The following is a 6,000-nucleotide window of genomic DNA, read 5'->3' on the forward strand; positions in this document are numbered from 1 at the left end:
CAGTGCATCACACGAGGAGATCAGGGAAAGAAGCGGGGAAACTAAGCAAAACTGGGGGGTTTGGTTTATTATATTGTGCTGCCTGGGGTCACAGGTTTGTTGCCACATCACTTCCTAAGGTCTTAACCAGAAAACACTTTTTTTTAATCCATGATTTTATGCAAGAAGATTAGGGCAGAAAATTAGGTCGGAGAACCCACTAATGGTGACATGGATGAAGGTAGAGGAGGAAAAGTTTGATTATGAGCAGAATCTTGAGAAAACAATTTCCACATCATATACTGACAGTCCTCTTCTCCACACAGACAACACGGCAGCAAAAGCACATTTCCTTATGCACAGTCTGAGCCAACATGCCAGCTAAAAAACCACTTTGCACTACAGTCAGTCCCTGCATAAACCAGTCAAACTATACCATACACAACTGGATTTAAATGTAAACTCACCAAATTATTGTGTAATTTGTTCAGTCTAGATGTATACAAAGCGTGTTTCCCTATAAAGAGTAACTGAGCGATCTAATATTAGAGAAACCTGACCGCTGCTTTCTTCATAAACTGGTTTAAGAACAAATTACAACGTTCACTGACAGTTTCTTCAATAAAACAGTTTAGACCCGGAGCAGTGCACATACTGGCAGTCTGTGCAAACCAGCAGGAAACCAGCCTGCCATTAACTGGCATGAAGTCAGTGGCAAAACCGTTCCGATTTAACATTAAACCAGTTAAACAGCGTAACTTAAGAAACGCAGCAGACTTATTTTCCCCATATTCACCTGTTAAACTCTTTAAACCCACAAAGCAACAGCCCGTTTCAGCGTGACACGGTGCTACCAGCCCGGAGGCTGTCGTACAGTTAAGTACACCGGCGGCCAGGCGCTATAGAAAACAGGCAGAAAAGCGACAGCAGCGTTAAACACATTTATTTTAAATACACAAACCAGCTCATATGGCGCATCATGATACCGGGGCCCTATTTTGGTGAAAAACGCCGGTGAAAGCCCAGGTCGCCGTCAGCTCCGCTGTGTTTCTGTCCACCCTGCTGACGGCGGTTTCACCTCAGATGACCCAGGCAGCCAGACTGGCTGTCTGCTAGCTAGCCCCGTTTGAACCTAACATACAGCGGGCGACAACAACAACACTTGAACCAGCGCTACGAGCCAAACTGACACTTGCTCCACCGAGACGCGAAAACAGAAACACCGGGAGTATTTTCTGCTCGGCTCGGCGGAGTAACGCCGCCTCGGAGGGGGAGAAGGGGAGAAGGAGCCAGCCAAAACAAACGCGTTTCCCGACATGAAAGCGTAAGATCCAGAAACGGGCAGCCACGTTTCGCGCTGCTCTGTGCGGGGAAGGCTAAGGCTAAAGCACTTAGCTTCACCGGGGTGCCCGTCATTAGCAGCGGCTAAACGGCTAACGGCTAGCTCCTCTGGCTAAAAGAAAAAATAATAATATGTGCACTTTCACCGGGGGTGGAGGAGGAACTGCAAAAGTTGGCTACCAGGGGGAGGAAAAACAATGCGAACCGGACGGCGTTCACTTGTCTGACAACTATCCTAAAAACTGCCCGAGACCTGTCGCACAGCAACCAAAGTTGCCTGACAGCCAGGTATCAAACTGTGGTAATTGTAGACTGGCTGCCGTGGAGGTTTGCTGGGTGAGAGCAAGGTGACTGCCACTCCGAGAGCTTGTGATGGAGGGGACGGTCGCTAGCAGCAGCGGCAGCCTGGGCAGAGACAGCCAGCCAGCCAGGCGGCTAATCTGCCTGCAACCAAGCCGCTTTAATAACTTCACTTTTGTGACCACTTTGGTCAGAGTTCCTCTCCAGGAGTTAAAAATAAGAAGTTTCCCCTGTGTCCTACCTGTGAGTAGTCTGTGGCTGCAGGGTGCGACGCGCTGGAAGTTGATTATTCCCAGATATCCAGAGTGGTGCGGTGCGGGGCGCATATAGCTAGCGCTGAGTACAGTAAAGATTGTAGCATAGCTAACCTAAAGACAACAGTAGAGAGGAGGGAAAAAAAGCCTCCTCGTTGCTCATAGGGGGGATCGACGACAAAAACCACATGATCTTTTACGTCAGCATATATTTGCATAGGATGCCAAATTTACGTTTCGTGTTCAGGTGACGTGAAAATGTACAGAAAAGTTTGATTATGGCGCAGCCGGACGCTGGCACGACTGCTCGGGTTGCGGTGGAGAGGCACAGGCATGTGGCAGACATGCAACCCTGCCCCCCTCTTGCAGCCCGGGTCTGCACCGCTCTACATATAGCATGGGTGGCTGTTGGTAAACATCACGTAACCCTCCTATATATTGATGCAGCAACTTGTGCTGGGTCTGTGTATTGAGTTTGTAGTGACTTTATAATATGCACCGTCACTTTTATCTGCAGTGGTATCACCACGCTCCCTCTGCAACATCCCTGGTAGCACTTAGTTTTGATCTCATGTATAGTATCCTCTCTTCTCTTTGTTTTACAACAACCTATCCAAGTATAAAACCTAAATTAAGCAAATGTTTGCAAAAGCCAGTGTTCCTGAAAATGTAAACGAAATGCATGGAGTTATGATAACCAGAAAAAAAAAATGTGTGTGTTAATTTCCTGATAACACCTGTTTGATCCCGGAGCCGACCTGCCAAACAGCAGCATCACACCCTGTGAGCAGCTCATGCTGAATTAGCTCCTAAAGAAACCTAGAACAGCTGTGGTCGGAGCTGGGACTGGTAGCAAAGTTTCGCTGTTCATCGCGCTGCTGTCCACATTTCACCGGGCTCATGTATTTTTTGATAAATGGCCTTGTTGTAGTTGATCAGATGCAATAAATGTAGAAACGTCCCTTGGCGCTTGTGTGAAAAGGTGGCAAAGGGCGACGCCTACAGGCCAATCTGAGAGCTGTACCTCGCCTGACGGCATGGTTAGGATATATTGTGTTTGTTTCATGAGTCATTTCAAGGTCAGGAGAGAATTTTCTGCTGATTCAGTGACCTTTGACCTCTGTGGTAGCGTGTGTGTTAACAGAAAGATTAATAAGTTCTATTCTGGGTGTAATTCTATGACTGAATGCCCAGTTTCTGCACTTAGACATAGTGTTAAAATATTTCTGAGGTGCTTTATAGAAGGTTTAGTCAAAAATGTAATCTTTTTCAGTTGTTAGATTCAAATATATATTTTTTCAAAATACCCATTGGATTGCTGCTGCAGATGTATTTGTTTTACTCCCTCATATAGGTTTAATTTATTTTACTATTTTGCAATTATTTTATTACATTTTCCTTTTTTTCATGTACATTAGTCTGATAGTGCTTTACTGATTCTGTGTCTTATTCAGTTGTCAGTTATCTACACAGCACATTAAAATGCAGTAACCTTTATAAAAATTTGGTTGATTGGATTTAGTCCTGCTCAAATGTACTGCCACAGGCTTGTGTTAGGACTTAACTTATTTAGAGCAACACAGTTGAATGTTTTTACCTGTAGTTTTATTTGATCAGTCGGGTTCAGTATTGGTTAATTAGGATTAGATGATTAAAGTGAGCAGCAGAGCAGGCAGCTTTCGAGGTGTTTTCATATTGTCTCCAGTAAATGGACCACATCCTGACATGGCCTGGATTTTTTCCCCAAACAACTGTTAAAATCTTGTATAACCACCCGCAGCTGCAGGGTTTCGTCCTCTGAGCCACACACCTTCGACAGCCTGACAGTCTGGAGTTTATTCAAAGTCAAATCAGCTCAAGAAACTGCTTATGGTGTAACTATCCCAAGACCCACTGTGCTCAGATGTGACACACAGGCTGATGAAAATAATTCAGGGCCTTCAAAACAGGACTGATGCCACAGCCCGAGTCATCCTTGCAGAAGAGTTTCCTGCAATTGGAAGCTCTTGCCAGTGTCTCCAGAATACACAATCAGGTAATGTTGCCAGGCAAAAGTGCAGGCTCTAGCCAATAAGCAGAGTTTTGGCCAACATTGCTTAGCAACAAAAGTTAAAAACCGAGCCACTCAAGGCTTAAAATAGTCTTTAAAATAGTAGTAATCAAAAGCCATGAGTGTCTCAAATTTGTGCAGATAGAAGGCTTAGGAGGCAACAACTGGCCTGAAGAAAAGCAAAGAGAAAAGAAAGTTCGTCCCTAGGTCGACTCCTGCTCTGACTAATGGATTCCTGCCGTAGAGGTGGACTCTGCATTAGTCAACAATAATCAAAGGTCTATTATTTATCCCTAAAACCATGGACAGATTAAAGGGCAGTGGGCACAGGAAGTAAGACCCCCCACAACTCTCCTACAGAGGAGCAAGACACCCAGACTGCACAGAGACATAACACGACTACAACCAGTAGTTTTGTCCCTGTTTCGCCTTGAAACACAAGCTTTGACCCAGGGGTTCGCTGATCTCTCGGGCCCCCTGGGTGCCCGGCAGGCCCAGTCAATAATCCTTCCATGTCTATTGTGTATTTAAAACAGTGACCTCTCACACAGCAAGCTGACAAAAGTTAACTTTGGTGGCCCAGAACTTCAGAATCTAGACGAGGAAACAAAAGCTCAGCAGAATAAAACCACGGGAATCATCATATTTTTGTTTTAATTCACATTCACTCATTACCCAGGTGGCCATTTGAATGATGCAGGCCACAACAAAACAGGAAAATGTGAGACACACCCTGGAGAGAATTTGCATATTATTGTGGTTAGACAAAAAAACCAATCATGCTTGGGTAAAAAGAGTGATCATAAAAAGGATATCAGAAACACAAAGGAGGCTTTTAGCAGGTTGTTAATCACACAGCAGCTAAGAAAGTCAAAATACAAACGCTGTAAACCCTGAAGTTTGCAAATGAGGAGACTAAAAAATGGCACAACGGTCTGCAATCATGTGGCTTTTCCAAGGCTGAGCATTTTCTTTTTTTTGTCTTGTGACAGGAGTGCTTGCAGCCGCCGGCCACTTTCCCACAATTAGTCAAATGAAACCGCTTGAAAAGGAAAAATAAAAGCCATTATTTGGTGCCACAGTTCAGCACGCTGTAGTCAGGGGATGTGCGAGGGGCTCTAGCACAGTTTTTAGGGGAGAAAAAGTATTTCAGAGGTTGTATCTGTAGTAGTACAACAGGGAGGAGTAACAGTGGCCGTGAATCACACACAAGTAGTCAGATGTTTGTGGTACCATAAAATAATCAAACTTTGCAAATATACAAACCTTTGAAAAGTCAAGGTGATTTTCACTATTAACTAGTGCCCATCCAGTCTAGCCACCCCACAGCAGTGGTCCTTCACTTGCTACTCAGTCAGAAGGGTAGTCCCTGGGTTACAGTCAGCTGAAAACCCTGAGCAGTGCAGGTGAAGAGCAGCTGTCCAGCATGCTGGAGTACAGAGAGAATGATATAGTCAGATGTTTTTTGGTTTGACAACATCCCCTAACACTTTCCCACTGTCAGAAAAATCATGGTGGTGTGAAAGTACCGTGGGTGTACCTAATAAACTGGCGACTGAGCGACTAATTCATCACTAAAGTGTACGGTGTTAAATGTATACAAAAGCTTGTCAGTGGTCGACCTGACATGGAACATCCACATCAACACTCTGCAGCTAAACAAGAGTCATGTGACAGATGGGTGCCTCACCTGACAACACCTGGGGTCAGTCCTTACAGAGTGGAAGTCAGCAGCACCAGCTCAGGCCATGGAAGCCAATGTGTTATCGATGTGTTTAAAGGTCTCCACATCTTTAGTTAATTGGTTTGTACCTGAAGCCACAGATTTCCTGGCTGACACCCTGAAAACCTCTTGCTCACAGTGACATCACAAAGTGAACAAAAAGTTAAAAATGATTACTTGTGCTGTACAGTTAAAGCAAAACATGGCCCAAGTGCTGTGTTGGAGCTGTACCAGTCACCTGATAAAGTCGGACTCAGAGGTTGAAACCCGGATTTCTTAGACCTAAAGTATCTGATCAGCTGCAGGTTTTAGTTGAGGCTCTTCTTCTTTGGTGCTCATTAATAAGTCACCTG

The 6,000-nt window shown here is 44.8% G+C and overlaps 1 protein-coding gene across 1 annotated transcript in view; it reads right to left on the reverse strand.

The window, feature by feature from the left end:
• LOC109973188 (zinc fingers and homeoboxes protein 2-like) overlaps positions 1 to 2,982 on the reverse strand; it is a gene marked incomplete at its 3' end in the record, with an annotated part of 81,757 nt that extends 78,775 nt beyond the window's left edge. The window contains exon 1 of the mRNA XM_020622591.1: positions 1,862 to 2,982. The remainder of the gene's footprint in view (positions 1 to 1,861) is intronic.
• Positions 2,983 to 6,000: the final 3,018 nt, after the last annotated feature.

The sequence above is a fragment of the Monopterus albus genome, unplaced genomic scaffold (genome assembly GCF_001952655.1).
Source record: "Monopterus albus unplaced genomic scaffold, M_albus_1.0 scaffold283.1, whole genome shotgun sequence".
Lineage (NCBI taxonomy): Eukaryota > Metazoa > Chordata > Actinopteri > Synbranchiformes > Synbranchidae > Monopterus > Monopterus albus.